At 35.9% G+C, this 21,110-nt stretch overlaps 1 protein-coding gene across 12 annotated transcripts in view; it reads left to right on the top strand.

Moving 5' to 3' along the window:
* Nucleotides 1-1,016: 1,016 nt before the first annotated feature.
* LOC120299329 (calcitonin gene-related peptide type 1 receptor-like) overlaps nt 1,017-21,110 on the top strand; it is a 198,694-nt gene continuing 178,600 nt past the window's right edge. For all 12 annotated transcript variants that reach the window (XR_005554389.1, XM_039324041.1, XM_039324045.1 and 9 more), the window contains exon 1: nt 1,017-1,473. The gene's annotated coding sequence lies outside the window, so the exon portion shown is untranslated. The remainder of the gene's footprint in view (nt 1,474-21,110) is intronic.

Genomic DNA, 21,110 nt, shown 5'->3' with positions numbered 1-21,110 from the left:
TAGGAATGAGCATGTGTATTTGATAGACATTTAAAGCATATCGTATCTTCTGGCTGCAAGTTTATAATAAAGTCAATGGTCCAGCACATCCACCAACTTCTCAACAAAAGGATGAACTGACAGCTCCTTCTTTTTCTGTGCTCCTCTCACATGGCAGGAGTGGAGCAAGTAGTCCAAACAACTATGAAAGCCTCCCTTCATCCTGGTCTTCTGCCCAAGGATCAGCCAGATCTCTGATCTGAGGTCTCTGCTACTCTAAGGCAGAGGAAAGTTAACAAGACTGCAAGTTACTGCTGAATTACCTCTATCTCTACTTAGGAGTCAGCTTGTACACACACACACACACATACACAAACACACACACTGTGAGAAGTATTAATGTAGCCATGGTGTTACATTAAACCGCCTTTATGATAATTTCTTTTAGGAACAAACATACACTGGAATCCAAAGAAGTCTTACTGGGAAGGAGAGCATAGGGAGATGCACGTATTAATTAATTTATTTAATTCATTTATATCCCACTTTTATTATTTCATAAATAACTCAATGAAGTGAATTTATTCAATACACTTTCTTCTTCCTCCTCCTCCTCCTCCTCTTTTCCCACAACAACAATCCCGTAAGGTGAGTTGGGTTGAGAGACTAGCTCAAAACCATCCAGCTGGCTTTCATGAGTAAGGCGGAACCTGAACTCATAATCTCCCACTTTCTAGCTTGGTATGTTAACCGTTAGACCATACAGGCTTGGTATGTGCTCGGGTCTCTCTTACTTCTTCCTCAGTTTCGGGGATCGTACCGGCAAGTGTGCATCCCCAACTGGAAAGGGGTGTAGCGGATCACATCCACACTCACACCACCAGCCGAGTTTCCTCTTTTCCGTAGGAAGCCCCCGCCTCTTTACGTCCCCGTGACAGCCGCTCGCCTAATTTCTAGGCTATCTTCGGCATCACAAGAGGGAGGCACCCGAGCGTGCGGCTCCTTTAAAGTCTGGGCTAAGCTGCCAGTTGGCCCTGCCTATGCCCATCTGAGCTCCCCAGCTGGGACCTGGGCAAGGAGGCGCTGCGCGCTGGTCCTTTTCCGCCACCTTCTGCCGGTGCGGAGCGACCGAGTGAGCTGCTGCGAGATGTGCAAAGAGAGGCAGTTCAGTTCAGTCTGAAAGGGTGTTGATCCTGCAGTGCGCGCCAGCGGACTCCACTCTGGTGGGAACCCTTTTCTGAGGCGGCGGGGCTGATTTTGCCCTCTTTCAGACTTCGGTAGCCCTCGTGGTACAACTATTGTCCGTTGGACATCCGTGGGCGATCTTATTTCATTCACTCTTCCCCACCCCACCTTTGGGAAGGAGAGGTGGGATTCAGCGATCAGATCTTGCAAAGATAAGGCGCCTGGTTTCCAAGCGCTGGGGCGCTGGGATCCGGTTCTGCAGGGGAGATTCAGGGAGAGAATAAACTCCTCTGTCTGCCTTTCAGAGAGGTAAGTGCTGTCAAGTTGGAGCTTTGACTGATTTTTTTGTGGGAATTATTAAATCTTGGGAAAGTGGGGGCGGTAGAAGGAATAGGAGTCTTTAAGATTTGGGATATACGTAGTTTTGCTGGTAGTGTGAAAAGCCAATTCCCTTTTAGAAAGCTGCAGTTGCAAGAATTGATTTCAGGGGTTGCTGTCTTTACAGTATTTTGCATTCAGCCTCTCTGCACCCATTCTTAGGATTTCTGCAGAATTCAGACATCCTCTTCCACTTGTTACTGTCCTGTATTTATGGGGGGCTTCTCTTCTTTCATTCCTTCATTCCAAAAGAAAAATCTATAAAGAGGGAAACAGACAGAATACTATATCTGCCTTCTCCTTTTCACTCTAGGAATTCTGTATGTAGGAGCTAAATAATCCCCCCCCCCCCTTTCAAGCTGAACTTCTAGCTTAGCTAAAGCTTTTTCTTTTGCTCAGTTCCTTGTGGTGTTGTCTGTAGGAAAGTACAGCATCTTTCTGAAGGAACTTGGTGCACTGAACATTTGTGCATTTGGGGAAGGATGCCAGTTAGGTTTAAAAGTGGAAAATGAAAGCAACTGGAATTGTGAAGGGGGATAAAATCTTCTAGAGTGCGGCACCCTGGATCCAATGTGGGCAAGAATTCCTCAGTCTTCATTTTAGAAGAGTCTCTGCAAGAGTCTCATCATATTGGAAACAATTTGATTCCCTTGCAGTCCACATAAAGGGTGATAGCTACAGTCCTGAACAAACCAAACCAATTACATGCCAGTGTGGCAGCTGGATGGAAATTTTAACACAGAAAGAAACACTATGAAGTTAATGTGGCATGTCATGTTACCAGAGTGAAGGAATTCTACATGTTTTATGGGGGGGAAAACCCAGTAGAAATTGCACTGGGCACAGCAATGATTATGTTAGCCAGTTGCAAAGGTTTACTAACTTTTGGGTATCAGGGAAGGTACAACAAACAGCACTTTTCATATAACTAATATGAATGCAGAATGAATCATAGATGCTAGCACGCATAGGATATGTAACTGACATTTGAGTTACTGCTCAGTGGAATGAAATTATGTGCATTGTATATGTGCAGTAGCTATTGAACAGTCATTATATGTCACAATTAGAAGTTTCATTTTTACAAAGCCTAAGTGTAAATCAATTTTACATGCTTTTCTCATACCCTAGGGTATTCTGTATTTTATTTGTCATGTTTCCCCCTCCCTTCTTCCTTTATGGCACTTAACAGATTTTGTGATAATTATGTGTATACATTGCTTTGGAAGCAGTAAGACCTGCAGCAACAGTTCTATATTGTGGTGTTATAACAATATATAAAAATCAATGCAGAATTTATTTTATTTACTGAATTTGTACATTGCATTTCAAAATAGGTGGCTGCCTTTCATAAAGTAGCTGGGAGTAAAAAATATACATAGTTATTCCAAGACTTCCAAAACTGATAATTGCAGCTCCAAATATTATGCTGCATATTACACGTTATTTAAATTGGGTAACAGTAACAGAGTCTCATTACTATTATTCAAAAGATGTTTGCTCTTTATTCAGTGTAAAAGAAGTTTGAAGGAAATAGGCCAAAATAATGCTAACAACTGTGTTTATCTAAATAAATTATTCTTTTCCTCTTTAGAGATGGAATTAATGTTGCTATTGTCGTATAAGGTATATTGTAGACACTTATAATACAAGTAGCTGGAAAGGTTGTGTCAATTTGTCAACACTCATTCACTTATGGAAATTCATTTAACATGAGTTTTCATTACAACTGCATTAAACCCAGCTATTTATCATGTGAGCTGCCCAGTATATTGGATAATAACTGAAATAAAACACACACGAGTTCTTTGCATTTAAGTTTCTTGATAGTTCAAGCACCTGATAACTTTGGCAGAGCTGATCTCTGTTCTTGCTATTACTGCACAATTGATTTTGCAGCTGGTAAAACAGAATAAAACACATTGGTACCTCAGGGTCCAGAATGAAATAACAGCTATTTTAAGAAAAAAATTCCTTGTGAAAGTATCCTCACTGTGGTAGCATCTATGGTAGCATATCATATTTATTTGGGATAAGACAAGTTAGCAAAATGCTTTCTGTCTTGGCACATAGCAATAAATATATTTATTATATTTGTCTGCCATTAGGTTGAGAAAACATGTTTCACTTCCAGCATAGCATGCCTTTACTAATAATATAAAGATTATGAAACAAACTTTATTTTTCAAATTCATAAAGAGTTGATGTTTCTCCTTGCTTCTAGGAAAAAAACCTCCACATTATAAAGTTTTTTCCATTCTGATTTTCTCTTGCTGCCAGGGAATTCAACCCTGAAGTTTGCATTGGCTTTCAGAGTTCAAAAAGTTGAATCTCTGAAATGAAGTTACTGGCTATAACATGACTTTATTTCTGTAACATCTGACAGTTCCAACTGGAAAAGTCCTTTCTCAATACATTTCCAAATATTATTAGGAAAAGAGAGAATTCTTATTTGGAAAAAAAAATTATTAAGTAGATAAAGCAGAGGGAGAGAGTGAATAAAATAAATGTTCTAAGTAAGATACTTAAACTAGAAATCACTTCTTTTCTTCTATTGCATTCAGTTTTATCTTTTAAAAATTGGACATGGACATGCTGATTTTCAGGAACACAGTAGCCTCAGGTTAATGCTTCCCAAGATACTCACTGCATTTTAAGATTGCTAAACTGCTACCATTTATACTCAGCTATTTTCTTTGCTTCTTAAAGAAAAACTAAAGTATTGTGAATTTAGATACTATGAAATAACATGTGGTACTCTGGTTTAGAATTATTTTGCTTATTCATAATAGTTAGCTAATTGCTTTTCTACAGCAAAACACTGAAGAAAATATACCATTTAATTCTGGGTGGTTTCAGAAACAATAGTAGTAGAATGGAACTCCAGTGGCACAAATGCTAAAAGATATTAGAAACATAAAGAAAAAATAAACTGATTCTAATTCTCAATAACAATAATGGATATCTTCTTTGAAAAATATTTTAAACAGGTTTGAAAACCAACATTCTTGAAATGAACAAATTCTAATCAGCAATATATATAAAATCTGCTTTTTTTTTCATTAGCCCAAGATAATATTCTCTCCTATTTATCCTCAGAACTCTGTTAGGCTGAACTGAGAGGGTGATTGGTCCAAGATCATTTAGTAAGTTACTGTGGCCAATAATGAACCTGAACCTTTACTGTTTTAAGTACTATACCACATTGGTGGCTTTAAGATTTTTATTTAGACATCTAAGTGTCTAAATATTTTATTTTGTTATTTTGGAGGGAACACAGAGTGAACTATAAGTTTCAGATCTGGAAAATAAGCAGAAATAAAGTGCATTCATACATAGCAAAAATAGATTATTTTGAAAGAATTCTAGACTTATATCCCAAAGGTGCTTTTTCATGAGACAATTGGACTTTCCTGTTTTTCTTTGAGATGAAGAAGAGCTGAAGAAGCAATGAAGAAGAGCTGAGGAAGCTTCATGGATGAGAAGCGAAATGTCAGAAAAGATAAAAAGAAAAGAAAAGAAGAAAAGAAAAACAAGAAAGTCCAGTTGCCTCATGAAAAAGCACTTTGGGATAACTATAACCTGGATGACTGAGAATCTCCATAGACATCTAGACACAAATACACACACACACACACACACACACACACACACACACACACAATCTGACTATAAGAAACTTTATTTTCAATCTCTCCCCCCCCTTCTGCCACAAGATGTCCTGTAATTTGAGGTTGTAGCACTGTATTTGCTCCAAATTATGAAAGCTAATATTTTCTAGATTTCAAGAAATTTCTTGGTATCTAAATGGGGTATCTAACCAAGTTAGGTGTGGAGTTAATTTTCATGTTTTACTATGTTTTTAATCATGGTTTTTCAACAACAACAACAACAATAATAATAGTTGGAAGGTACCTTGGAGGTCATCTAGTCCAGTGGTTCTTAACCTTTTTGAACAAATCGCCCCCTTGAGTAAATGAGGAAGTTGTCATCACCCCTCCCCCAACATAACATCTCAATCACAACATAGGAAATAATTCTTCAATTTATGCAAACATTTTTTTTGTTTTCTTTAAAATTGTCATCAGGATATATCGATGCAAATAATTTATTTCCAGTCTTTTTCCCATATCTCTCATATTCTGGCCAATGGCGTGCCACCGTATGGGTAGCATACGCATCGCTTATCTTCATGCACAACGCGCATGAAGATAAGCGATGCGTATTCACATATGTATGGTGTTCTGTACTGAAGCTAGCTGGAGGAATATTTGAAAACACAATTCAATCCACTAATAGCAAGCAATCTGATGTTTTTGTACGACAGATATACAGCGATTCACTGTAAGAAAAAGTCTCAAAAGTGTCCCCAAAACTTCTCACTCCATCGCCCCCATATCGCCCCTTTTTCATTCCTTCACCCCTGTGTTGCCCCTTTTCGTTACATCGCCTCCCTGAAAAATGAAATCGCCCCCTGTGGGCAATATCGCCCAGGTTAAGAACCACTGATCTAGTCCAACTCCCTGCTCAGGCAGGAAACCCTATACCATTTCAGACAAATGGCTGTCCAGTCTCTTCTTTAAAACTTCCAGTGTTGGAGCATTCAGAGCTTCTGGAGGCAGGTTGTTCCACTGGTTAATTGTTCTAACTGTCACAGGAAGTTTCTCCTTAGTTCTAGGTTGCTTCTCTCTTTGGTTGGTTTCCATGATGATTTCAGTTTTGACACTATCTCTTTAATGTTCTCTTTTGCATATGTGGAAAGAGGGTCATATTCTGCTAAATAGAGTTTAAAACCTTGGCTCATTGAATAAATTGTAGTATTTTGTATCACATTGTATCAAAATTGATAGGTTTATCCATTGCACTAAGCCAAGCATCCATGAACCCTGTTATGATTTGAAATGGAATTTGGAGCCATCCTTTGTGTGAATGCTCTCTATATATACTTGCTTCCAGTTATAAAACCCAGTTATCAAGCCTCAAATGTTTGATAATGAAGACAAAAAAACCTGAGCGACACCTTGCATACTAATAAACAGATGACAGATGTCTTCTATTGGAGTTCCATTGAAGTGTATGGAAGCCACACAAACGCATAGTAGTATTTTTGTAAATAAGCCATTCATTTCAATACAGTAACACAGGAAATAATTGCTTTGATATCTGTAAACTCTCTCTCATGGAATGTGATTTATGTATGTCTTAACAAATTAAATTCACCCAAATCCCATTGTGCTAGACTACAAGTTCCAGTGAATACAATCATGCGTATGGATGCTTTAAATAGGAGTGAGGAGGTATCATATATTATGGTATGGGCAGGATATTCTTCTTTGTTCCATTAAACTCCTATAGATGCTAAAAGTTAAATCCTGGTTCACTCTGTAGTATAGTTCCAAGACCAGGCTAATATGTTGCCTATATGTTCTGTCTAATATATAGAAATCATTTGAACTGCCAATTGAACAACTTTAACACTGATTGGACAGGTTCCTCTAATGTACCTCAGGATACTTGGTTAGTTTTAAACAATGAAATGCACTTAGTTTGGTCCCCAAGGGTCTTCTGCCCATTGTGCTCAGAGGAATAATGGGGGAGCTGTCATTGCTCCCCTAGCACATTTCATTCCTGTGTAGTGGCTTTGCTTCACTACATAAATGAAAGAGGTTTCTTGGTCATTTCCATTCTTGTTCTTCCAGTACCATGGTTAATTTCCTTTCTCAAAACCAGCACAAAATACAGCATTTTTCTAATACTTTGTAATAGAGGGACTAATGGACTTAAACAATTATTCCAAATATATTTAAAGCAGAAATAATTCTACCTTCTTTGAGGGTTTTCTTTTATGCTGTTGCTACAATGTTTCCAAAGCATTACCTCCTGCTAATATATGGGGGGAAGAAATGATACTGAAAAGACTAGCTTGTATGACTGCAGATTTTAACAATATCAGGATCGCATATAGTATCCTCTCTCTAATTAATGGAAGAGGGCTGAAAAGGAAAAGAAGAATATCTGTATGTGAAGTCAATAATTGGCTATATAAGAGTGTAAACAGAAAAGGTTTAGTTACTGGAACCAACATCAGAATTCTGTAGCAGGTGGGAGATCGAACAGATTCCTAACCAACTTAGCTGACAACATTGTCACCCAAAAGGTAAAGGAGAGGACCAGAGGAAAAGTTATACTGGACCTAATTCTTACTAATCAAGAAAAAGTGATAGGGGGAGTTGAAATTGCCGGAACCTTGGGCAAGAGTGACCACTTCATATTGGAATTCAATGTAATGCAAACACAAGCAATATAATATAATCCAACCAGTGTCTTTAAAAACTTTGAAAGAGCTGATTTTAACAAAGAGAGAGCCTAAGCAAAATTTCATGGATAAATGTCCTAAACCTACTTCTTGGTAAACTAGAAAAAATATGGAATAGAGAGCATCACCACCTGATAGATTTGTAGCTGGCTGATAAACCATATTCAACAAATAGTCCTTAATGGTACTACATCTAAATGGAGTGAGCAGTGGAGTACCACAAGATTCCGTCTTAAATCCAGTAGTCTTCAATATCTTCATAAATGACTTATATGAGAGACTAGAAGGGGAACTTATCAAATTTGCAGATGACACTAACCTGGCAGGAATAGCCAATACCTCAGAAGACAAGCTCAGGATCCAAAAAGATCTTGACACACTTGAACAAGTCCTATTCAACTATATGAAATTTAATGTGGAGAAAAGCAAAGTTTTACACCTAGGCAGGAAAACCCTGTAGCAGCCAAAAGAGCTAATACAATCCTTGGTTGTATAAACAGAGGCATAAAACCAAAGTCACATGAAGTGACTTTATAAAGGACTTTATAAATCCTTAGTAAGACCATACATGCATCCACTAGATTATAAATAAGATGTTGAGACTTTGGAAAAAGTACAAAAAAGAGCAATTAAGATAATTAAAGTCCTGGACACAAAAATATATGAAAAATAGTTGCAGGAATTGAGTATGGCCAGTCAAGAAAAAAGAAGGGCTAGGAGTAACATTATAGCAATATTCCAGTATTTGAGAGGCTGTCACAAACACAACAAAGAACCTGAATATAATATTGAGAGAATATAAGCAACTAGGCAATAAAGTTAAGGAGCTAGGAACACAAGTAGTGTTCTCATCAATACTCCCAATGAAAGGCCAACCCCCATAGAGAAAAAAAAATTCTAGAAATAAACCACTGGCTAAAGGTTTGGTGTCACCAAGAAAACTTTGGTTTCGTGGATCATGGACTGCATTTTCTATGCGAAGGACTCTTGGCAAGGAATTTGGCTGCACCTCATGAAAACAGGGAAAAATGTACTCGGAAAAAGACTGGCCCAACTCATCAGGAGGGCTTTAAACTAAAACTGATGGGGAAGGGTGACCAATCTTTAGAATCTCTAGAACACAAAACCAGTCATAAATCCCAAGAAAACAAATCACACAATGAGATAGGAAGTGGTGAGAAAAAAAGAAAAAGTCAAACAACAAACAGGAGATGCAGAAAACATATCCACGGACAGACATAAAGGTCTTAAATGCTTATGTACAAATGCTCAAAGTTTGGGGAACAAACAAGATGAACTAGAAGCAATAGTACACGAGAGCTGGTATGACATAGTTGGCATTACAGAAACCTGGTGGGACAAAATCCATGACTGGAATGTACTGATGGATGGATACAAATTATTCAAAAGAAATAGATCTACAAAAAGAGGAGGGGGAGTTGCACTATATGTAAGAGAACACAGAAATTCACATAATCAAAGATAAAATCCCTCTAGAATGTATTTGACTTAATATAAAAGGGAAAAAAGTGACATTACCATAGAGGTATACTACAGGCCACCCAACCAATCAGAAGAAATAGATGAACTCTTTGCCAACCAGTTAACAACTGTATGTAGGAAGTATATCACAGTAGTAATGGTAGACTTCAATATTCAGATATCAACTGGGAGACAAACTCTGCAGTGAGCGGGAGATCAAACAGATTCTTAACCAATCTAGCTGACAATTTTATCATCCAAAAGTAGAGGAGGGAACTAGAAATAAAGCTATACTGGACCTAATTTTTACTAATAGAGAAGAAGTGATAGAGGGAATTGAAGTTGCTGGAACCCTAGGTGAAAGTGATAGTGTCATACTGGAATTCAATATAATGCAAACACAAGCATCAGAAAATAATCCAACCAGATTCTTAAACTTCAAAAGAGCTGATTTTAACAAACTTAGAGAGAATCTAGGAAAGATTCCATGGACAAAAATCCTAAAGAGGAAAACAACTCAAGAAGTGAGGAAAACTCTGAAAAATATAATCATAAAAGCCCAGTCCAGCACAATACCACTAAAAAAGAAAAACAAGAAATTCAAGAAGAAACCAGCATGGCTGCACAAAGCTCTCTCTGACAAACTGAAAGACAAAAAGGACAAGTACAAAAAGTGGAAAGAGGGAAACATAATTAAGGCTGATTATCAGCAAACAGCCAGAACATGCAAAAATGAAGTCACGAAAGCAAAGGCTCAGAATGAAGAAAGACTTGCATCAGAAATCAAGGACAATTTAAAAAATCAATAAAATATAATAAAAAAGGTTTCTTTCAACATATTAATAACAAGAAAAAAGTCAAGGAAACTGTAGGTCCACTAAAGAGAGAAGGTGGCAAGGAAGTAACAGGCAATAGGGAGATTGCAGAGCTGCTTAACTCATTCTTTGCATCAGTCTTCACACAAAAAGAAATTATAACCCAAGATACAAAAAAAAAACCCTATTGCAAAAGACAAATTAGAAACAAAAATTAAAATAAGCAAGAAAATGGTAAGAGAACACCTATCTGACCTTGATGAATGTAAATCACTGGAGAGTTCTGAGGAGCTGGCAGATGTTATCTCAGAACCATTGCATCATATCTTTAAAAAATCCTGCAGCACTGGGAAAGTACCCAAGGATTGGAAAAGGGTGATATGGTCCCCATCTTCAAGAAAGGGGGAAAAATAGACCCAGGAAACTATAGACCGATCAGTATAAGACCAATACCTTGGGATATCCTAGAAAAGATAATCAAAAAACAGATCTGTGAACAACTAGAAGCAAACAAAGTCGTAACTAGCAGCCAGCATGGGTTTGTTAAAAACAGATCATGCCAATCTTTTTTCATTCTTTCATAAAGTGACTAAATTAGTAGACCAGAGAAACCTGTGGACGTAGTATACTTAGATTTCAGTAAGGTATTTGACAAAGTAGACCACAACCTGCTGCTTAGTAAATGAGAAAAAGGTGGGATAGACAACATTGCCACCAGATGGATCTGTAGCTTTCTGACAAATCATACTCAGTGAGTAGTCCTCAATGGTACTACATCCACATGGAGAAAAGTAAACAATGGGTACCACAAGGCTCCATCTTAGGCCCAGTACTCTTTAATATCTTCATAAATGACTTAGATGAGTGCATAGAAGGGAAACTCATCAAATTTGCAGATGACACTAAACTGGTAGAAATAGCCAACACTCCAGAAGACAACCTAAGGATCCGAAAAGAACTTGACAAACTTGAACAATGTGCCCTATCCAACAAAATGAATTTTAATGTGGAGAAAAGCAAACTTTTACATTTAGGCAGGAAAAATCAAAGAAGGATAGATAATATTTCTTTTACAGAAATAAGCAATATTCTAGGAAGGCTGCACATTTATTTTTTAAAAAAGATTTACACACCCAAACTTAAAAAATGGTTCATGTAGGACAGACATGTCAAACTCACAACATCACATGACATCGCACAACATATCGGGTCAGTTTTGCCACTGCTGGCAATGGGGTGGGCGCAACTTCCATGTGACGCATCCATCTTGCGGGCCAGCAGTTTGACACCTCTGATGTAGGAGAAGGAATGGCAGGACCTAGGGGCTGAGTGAAACGAGGGAACTACCTAGAATCCCTACGTAGCCATAAGGAAACTAAGTCAAACTTCCCCTTTGAATGCCATTGGCCTTTATCTAACTCTAACAGGTGCTGATCATTAGTTGAGAAGATTTCTGTGCATAAGCTTCAAGAAATAAAACAGCTTAATTAAACCTTCACATGTGGACCTGCTCTTCGCACCTGAAATTTCATTATATTTAAGATCTCTAGATAATATGTGGGGATTATTTGCAAGCAAACCTGCAGGTATTCACAACCTTTAGACTGCAGGTATCACCATGGACCTCATTTAAAGGCAAATAAAATAACAGTATTTCCCATCCCAGTCAATTTCCTTGAGATTGAAGAGAAATTTAAATTCTTAATACATATTTGAACTCCTAATAATGAATGTAGACTGCTAAATAAGCTCCCCAGCAACAGTTTAAAGTAAGAGAATATATTAAGAGCTTTACTTTTATAAGTAACTTGCTCAGTTTCTTAAACTGAATTATGCAACTTGTTTAATGCAATTTTAGACATTTCTTTAGATGTTCTTGATTATTTCAAATAACAGCTTATACAGGATGTTGACTGAAATCTGTAAATGATTTTGCCAAGATTGGGGCAAAAGGCAGCTACTAAGCATTTGTTTGGATACAATATTATTCAGGGTATTTTAAAAATAGAAGTCATGAAAACTTCCAAAAGGACAAATATCAGAATGGGGATGAATAAAAATCTATTCCCTTCAGAAATGGGCCTTGAGCAAGAAGGTTGTACATTAATTAATTGTCAGTGTTCTATATTGCTCTAATCATTTTTATTTTATTAATTAATTTTGTTTGCCACCCTTTGGGGCAACGTAACTATTTTGAGTGGCTTTCAGACTTCCAAAATAATACTAATATTAAACATAACGTATTTTACAACACCAGTGTAGTAAAATAACAATGTAAATATCAAGGAATAGTCATAATATAGAGACCAAGATGGCTTCTGACTAAGAGAGAGCCATGGAAGACATTAAAAAATGACCCATAAATTTGGTGGAAGCAATAAAAGAAACTGAGAGGAAATTAACAACAGAAGATTAGGGCAAAGAATGAAAGAAATCTGATTAAGGTATCACAATGGGAAAGGGTAACATTAAGTAAGGATTAAGAAAGCAAAAAGAGAGCAAACTTGGTGTAGTGATTAAGGCATCAAGTTAGAAGCTACGAAACTGGTGAATAACCTGGGCCAATCACTATCTCTGTCACTGTTTCCCTGAGGGACAGTGCCAGAAATGGCAAACAACTTCTGAAAAGCCTTTCCAAGAAAGTGCAGGGACTTGTCCAGATAGTCTCCAAGATTCAAACATGATTGAATGGAAGGGGATAAAAGAAAAAGAAAGAAAGGTTGATGTTTAGTTGATGCTTATCAGAAAAGAGTGCTTTGGATATAAAAAAATATTACTTAGTTTTTTAATAACTTATATATAAATCTTAATATTTTATAGATTGTATTTTTTCTTCTTCTCTTTCCTTATATTTCTTATTTTTATTTTATCTTATTTTATTTCCATATATATATATATATATATATATATATATATATATATATATACACACACAAACATCTTTTCTTCTTTCTTTTCTTTTTTATTCTTTTTCTTTTTAAGCATTTTTCTTTTTTAATATTTATGCTTCTTTTTTTACATATATATTATTGTTAATTATCTTATAAGTTTATGTAATGTATTTAGATATATTTATGGTTTATACTTTTTAAATCTTTTTTAAAGATTTTTAGAAATTTTAATTAAGCCTATATTCAGCTCTGGGAAGGTTGGGGGGATGGAGTGGGAGGCTTGGGGTGGTTGGGTAGGGTTGTTTTTTGTTTTTTGTCTTTTCTTTTCCCTATTTGTAAAAATTTTAAAAATTTTCAATAAAAAAAAGAAAAGAAAAGAGTGCTTTAGAGGAATAGAGCAAAAATTCTGTGAATCATGAAAATAATTTGTTTGAATAATAAACAGAAAATGTAGGAACCCAAGAAAATCTAAATAGAGTTCTTATAAGTGAATAATGTAAATAAGTATGCATTAAACATATATCTATCTTTGTTTGCTAGGCTAGTTGTAATAATTAGTCATATAAATGAGACTGAGTATTTATAATGTTATTTTCAAAAAAAATAACAATTTATATTAAAATTCAGTCTAAGTATTCTGACAGGATTTTTTCTGTGTACAGCAGGGGTAGGCAACCTTGGCTCTTTTATGACTCGTGGACTTCAACTCCCACAATTCCTGAGCCAGCATGACTGACTGAGCCAGCATGACTGGCTCAGGAGTTGTGGGAGTTGAAGTTCACGAGTCATAAAAGAGCCAAGGTGCCTACCCATGATCTACAGGAACTAAATGGTATACATTGTTTGGTAAGCCTGCTAACAGCAGGTATGGCAATGACAACACAGTATTTATAAATCTGGCATGCAGTAAAACACAAAATGGTATGCTGGGCCCAGCCATATGTAATGTAGTTGAAAAATAAGGAGTCATGGATTGAAGTCAGTATTTAGGAAGTATTTCAAAAGAAAATCACTTCAAAATTAGTATATATTTTTGGAAAATATATTATCTAGATCTGTACTTTATGACTTCCAGTGTAAAATATTTCACACAGGGATCAGGGGTCCCATTCAAACAAAAAAGCAGTATGGCTATTCAGTATAGGTCAGGTATGTCAAACTGCCGGCCCATGGGCCAGATGCATCACACCGAAACCGCGCCCACCCCATTACCAGCAATGGGGAAGAAGTCGCGATACGTCGTGTGATGTCACATGATGTCGCAAGTTTGACATGCCTGGTATAGCTAGTCCTTGACTTACCACCTCAGTCAAGCCCAGCTCTTCTGTTGCTAAGTAAGACATTTGTTAAATGGGTTTTGCCCCATTTTACGACCTTCCTTGACACATTTCTTAAGTGCATTATTGCAGTTGTTAAGGTAGTAACATAGTTGTTAAGTGAATCTGGCCTCCCCATTGACTTTGCTTGTCAGAAGTTTGCAAAAGGTGATATTGCTGCAACCAGCATAAATATGAATCAGTTGCCAAGTGTATGAATTTTGATCATGTGACGATGGCAATGCTGCAGTGGTCATAAATGTGAAAAATGGTTATAAGTCACTTTTTTCAGTGCCATTGTGACTTTGAATGGTCGCTAAAGGAACGGTTGTAATTTGAGTACTGTAAGACGGACTACCCGTATAGAATGTCCATCACAAACTAGGTAGTGGAAAACAAACAAATCTAATTTTTTTCAGAACAAGAATACAGGCTACTTATTGGATCTGATTGACTTCTTTTTCTTGTAAGCAACTGTATCAAGTAGTTCAATTCAAGATAAAGTATAAGAAAAACTTTTAATCTAAAAAGTAGGGTCATAACTGCAACCACCCAAATAAGTGTGGAACATTTTCCCAAAGTGATGTGCCGTTGCACCTCTATTGTGAATTTCCATAAAGGTTGTAAGATCTGTTTCATCTGAGGCATTTACAACATCAAAATATAGAGATAGAGATAAGAGAGATAGAGACAGACAGACAGACAGACAGACAGACATATAGAAAATCATAATAAAATTGTAATAAAAATACAGACATTCTTGAATTGCTCTTGGCACATTTTCTTGCTTATGCAATTATCAATATGGACATATTCTACATTTCTGATAGCATAACAATACTTTATTATCATTATTTTTCCTAAAAATAACATTGCACAGCTGGATTTCAACCTATCCACCTTATCCTCTTTCATCTATCTCCAAAGAGTCCTTTTGCATAAATTCTCTCAAAATTAAGATGCAATGCTTGGAGCATTGTGGTTGGTTGATCTGCTCTTTGTTTTCTCTTTGATACTGTTTGAAAACTCAGAAAGATGACTTAGTTAACCAGTGGCTTGAAGTAAATAGTTATTTGCACAGATTGGAAAGCAGAACAAAACAGGCTGAAACTGAGGAAAAGAAAAGAACTGAAACATAATTCACCTTCACATGTTTCTTTCCTGAATACATTAAACACAGGATTTGTATCCTAAACTTATACCAGAATTACGTGCAGAGTTTAAACAGGATCATTAGAGGGAATGAACAACAAAAGAGCAAGATGTAAAGCCAGAACATAATGAAATTTATATTGGCATTGGTTTGAAAACATGCACGCAGTGGTTAAAAAATGAGTAGATCCAGATTCTAGTCTTCCCTTAGGCACACAAGCCAGATTTAAACCTGCCATTCTCTTAGCTCTAGACTGAGAAGTCAAAACACATCTATCTACTAAATCCCAATGTACAAGAGTGCTAAATTACAGTCCATAAACCTTAGGGAAGAGATGGATTCTCCAGTAGTGGGTTTGATTTTGGTCTATAATAATATATCCAATGACATTTTTCTTGTTGCATGGGTGAAGCTTTTAAAATACTTTATGGGAAAACAACAGTTAGAAAAAATGATACAAAGGTCTAGGGAGAAAGTAAACTCTGAGGTTGGTAGAATATCTTAGCAGTAAGAATGAGAAAACATTATTAGGCAACTACATCACCCTTAATTCATATAGAAATATATAATAGCTTGATCCCTTTGCCTGTGGTTTTAGGTTACAGTACAATTGTTTGTTCTATTTTTTTAAAGGATTTGTAAGTCATTGGACAAAAAAGGTTGAACAATAGGTTAATGATCATGCAGCAGAGAAATAGTACAAAGGAATTTTTTTTTTGCCACAATGGTAATAGCAAATTAGTACTTATGGATAGTCAATAATCATAATTAAGTAGGTCTGATTCACTTCTAGCCCATTAAAACTGTATATTTTGCATTAAGAGTGATGCAATATGAATATTATCAATGGCAGCAGCAGCATGTAGCCCATGTGTCTTGAAAGAAAGTAAAAACACAGTTACAACCAGTTTTGGTAATGATGAGTGGGAAGAGCTGTATATGGACAAAGTATTCCTTGCCGCCTTACTGAAGACCCCATGCTATTCCATAGAACTATGTGTTTGTTTGCTTGCTGTAGAACTCAAGTTGCATCATTCTTAGAAAGACTAAATTGTCCAGCAGGAAATAGTAAACTAGATGCAGAAATAGTTTTACCTCAGATATTTATTTTTTTTATGTTTTCTTATCTGTTATGCTTCAGGATCCCTACTCACCAATCAACAGAAGTGCTTTGTGCTGTGCCCTGACAAGTAATCTCTGTTCACCATCTGGTTATATACATGTGGCACTTGGTCCAAAAGATTAGATAGTATTGACTTTCTTTCTAGTCAAAGTTTAAACCATACTGAAAGTGTTAGCTTTACATGTAGTTTGTAAAGTCCTGGAGAATGATTTTTCAAATTACTGTTAAGAGGAATATTCAAATTATTATTTTTTCATCAGGTGCTGTGACTTTCTATTTGGTATATAGAAAGGAGTAAACCTGTCAAGAGGCTTTGTATCTAATAAACCTATTTCTTCATATTGCAAAAAGCTTATTTATTAAGATTAGAATGTGTTAGAAATACTACATTGCCTATTAATTAAATAAAATCTTTAGTCAGGGTGTATGTTAGCTATTCTATACCTTTCTATGACTGGTTTACTTGATGTCTAGCATTCCTTTTTAATACTTTGTTGATTTTATTGTCTTTTTTTAACCTTATTTGTCCCTGACTTCTTATCCCTCAATGCTTAAGAGTGGGATTTGATGCAGGGAATGTCATGGAATAAATAAACTCTTCCACTTGCTATGATCCAAACCAGAATCATTTTGATTACTACCTAACAATGATTTCAAAGTTATTTCCAGAAAAAGCATGAATTGTAGAATTTTATAAAACTCAGGTGATCTTCTAAGTGAAGGAACCTGACTATTACAACATCCCTGATATGCCACCCTTGTTCCTATTCTATTTAAATGTGATTAGACTTAGATTGAACTAATGGAATATAGTTCATGTGATTACTCTGTCTCTGCATTCATAATTTTTCCTATCTTTCATTATTTGGCAGCAATTTTTAGGGAGGACTATATCCAAAGTTTTTAGAGGCTTTATGATGTCCTCTAGTAATATTCAAAATAACATTAAACACATAACTAAGGCAGAATATTAGCAAATACCCTGAGTCTGCAAAAATTAAGTCAGGAAAGCAAAAGCTCAGAATGAACTAAGACAACAAAAGTCAAATATAATTTTTAAAAAAAGTTTCTTTAAACATATATAAATAACAAGAAAAAAGTAAAAGAAACAGTAGGTCCACTAAAGAGAGAAGATGGCAAGGAAGTAACAGGCAGCAGAGAGAAAGTAGAGGTGCTTAACTCATTCTTTGCATCAGTCTTCACAGAAAAGCTCAATATAGCTCAATCTTTCAAAAACATAACTGTAAAAGACAGCCTAGAAATAAAAATTAAAGTAAGCAAGAAAATGGTAAAAGAACACCTATCTGATCTTGACAAATATAAATCACAGGACCTGGGAGATTACATCCTAGAGTTCTGAAGGAGCTGGCAGATGTTATCTCAGAACCATTGTACCATATCTTTCAAAAATCGTGGAACACTGGGGAATTATCTGAGGATTGGAAAAGAGCTTATGTGGTTCCCATTTTCAAAAACAGACCCAGGAAGCTATAGGCAGGTCAGCTTAATATCAATAACCTGGGAAGATCCTGGAAAAGATAATTAAAAAACAGACCTGTGAACATCTAGAAACAAAGAAAGTTATAACTAAAGGCCAGGATGGGTTTGTTAAAAATAGATCATGCCAAACCAATCTTATTTCATTCTTTGACAAAGTGACTAAATTAGTAAACCAGTGAAATCCTGTGGACATAGTATACTTGGACTTTAGCAAGGTATTTGACAAAGTAGACCACAATCTACTTCTTGGTTAACTAGAAAAACATGGGATAGAGAACATCACCACCAGATGGATTGGTAACTGGCTGACAAACCATATTCATCAAATAGTCCTTAATGGTACTACATCTAAATGGAAGGAAGCAGTGGGGTACCACAAGGTTCTGTATTAGGCCCAGTACTCTTCAATATTCTCATAAATGACTTAGATGAGGGAATAGAAGGGGAACTCATCAAATTTGCAGATGGCACTAAGCTGGCAAGAATAGCCAATGCCCCAGAAGACAAGCTCTGGATCCAAAACGATCTTGACAGACTTGGACAACGGGCCCTATTCAACAAAATGAAATTTAAAATCAAAGGTACAAGTAAAGATTAGGTGAAACCTGGCTCAAAAATAGTAACTGTGAGAGGTACCTTGGATTCCTACTAAAGATTACTTAAATATGAGTCAGGAGCAGCAGCAGCTGAAAAAGCTAATTCAATCCTTAGTTATATAACAGAGGCATAGAATCAAAATCATATGAAGTATTAATACCGCTTTATAAATCCTTAGTAAGATTACACCTGAAATACTGCATCCAGTTTTGGTCATGACATTACAATAAAGATACTGAAGTGCAAAGAAGAGCAACTAAGATGATTAAAGGCCTGGAGACTAAAACTTATGAAGAACAGTTGCAGGATTTGGGTTTGGCTAGTCTAGAAAAAAGAACTATGGATGATGTGATAGCAGTATTCCAGTATTTGAGAGCTCCCACAAAGAAGAGGGGGTCAACTTATTTTCCAAAGAACCAGAGGGCAGGACAAGAAACAATGAATGAAAACTAATCAAGGAGAGAAGCAACCTGGAATTAAGGAGAAACTTCCTAACAATTTAGGAGAATTAACCAATGGAACAGCTTGCATTCAGCAGTTGTAGGTATTTCATCACTGAAGGTTTTTAAAAAGAAACTGGACAGTCATTTGGCTGAAACGGTATAGGGTTTCCTGCCTGAGCAGGGGTTGGACTAGAAGACCTCCAAGGTCCCTTCCAACTTTATTATTATTATTATCTTTTATTCATTAAATATGAACTTCAGTCAACTGAACATTCAAATTGGCTGGCGCTGATGCTTGACACAGGTTGCTACCAGCATCCTAGATGTCAATCAGGTACCTCCTTAAAATATAAGATGTTCCCAGTAGCACAGTTTTTTGTAACATTGCTGGAGTTATTGCAGAAGCTGCAGTTTCTTGATGTATTTTGCAAAGTTTTGGGACATAGTTCCCAGTGCCCCGATGACAATGGGTATCACTGTTACACGTTTCATCCATAATTGCGCAGTTTCGATGGCCAGGTTGAGATATTTTGTAATTTTTTCCAGTTCTTTTTCTTTGACTCTGGCATCTCCTGGTACAGCGATATCAATCAGCTGTACGTTTCGGTTCTCTACAACTGCAATATTTGGCATGTTGTGTTCCAAATGGCAATCTGTATTATTATTATTATTATTATCATCTTTTATTAATTAAACATGAACCTCAGTCAACTGAACATATTGTTGTTGTTATATTATTGTTGTTATTGTTGTTGTTGTTGTTGTTGTTATTACCTCAAAGATTCCAGCTCTATTCTGACTGACAGTCTATTCTACTGTTGACAGATGTTAGGAAGTTGCCCCAAAGATTTGCCAGACTCCTTTCCATTTTATTCCTTTCTTGTTACGGATGTCTGCAGAGTATAGTAAAAACAAATCAAGTGGCTATCATTCGATCACAGCATTGTGGGTCACCATCTTGACTTTTTTAACCACACCCAATGAACATCCCTGACTCATGTTCTGTGTAGGATGTTACATGGCAGTCCTTTAAATCATTGAAGAAAGAGATTGGAGCACATCTTCTATTTTGCATTAGTTGGTGCCCGGAGATAATGGTGGGTCTGTTTAAACATCTGTATTTAATATTTCATATAACTATTTCTATAGTAATTTCAACTGACCCAGCTATACATGAAATAAGTCATATTCAACTGAATGAAGTTAGTTGTTACCATTATGCTCTATTTATAATGCTATAACAGTGTTATGTCCCTAAATATTGTAGCATTACAAATAAAAATAAATAAATGCTTTAGATAACCTTAGTTGCTAAACCAATTTACCAATTGTTAGAATATCAAGGAAGAGAAAAAGGTTTACTGTATTGGAAAGAAATACAATGTCTTCCAAGATGGTCTATTAGGAACCAGATATTTACCAAAGAAAGTTGTATAAAAGGTATTATGAAACATAGTCTCTGAAATTTAAAAAAAAACCTAATTGACTTTTAAACTCTTTTTAAACAGTTCGTTGCTGTTCAGTTTGACGGAAATTAAAAAGGATGTAGTAAAAATACAAAAAAGCTATAAAAGTTGCACTTAAGCAAATAAAAATTACAGGTGTTTTCTGAAGCTGAAATAATTGGTACTATATTGAAAATAAATTAAATCTAATAATAGAAAGCTGATAAAATCCATAAAAGCAACATAATCTGTTCTATATTTTCCTATACTTTTTAAGTGTTAAGAGACTTCCTTCAGTATTTTTTTTCTCTGCAGAACAATTTGCTTTAAAGTGTACTTCTGAATATAATTCCTTTTTTAATCTGATTTTTCTATGATGTCTAATTGTCATTAAAAGCCACCTACATTATTATTGCTTTTTGAATGAACCTAGTAAAATATTTCAAGTTTGAGTCATAACTTGGGAGATTTGGCAGATCTATCCCTG

This window comes from Crotalus tigris, unplaced genomic scaffold (genome assembly GCF_016545835.1).
Source record: "Crotalus tigris isolate CLP2741 ecotype Arizona unplaced genomic scaffold, ASM1654583v1 scf7180000024292.1016931, whole genome shotgun sequence".
Taxonomy (NCBI): Eukaryota; Metazoa; Chordata; class Lepidosauria; order Squamata; family Viperidae; genus Crotalus; species Crotalus tigris.
The sequence above is the reverse complement of the archived record's forward strand: the minus strand, read 5'-3'. Positions and strand labels throughout refer to the sequence as shown.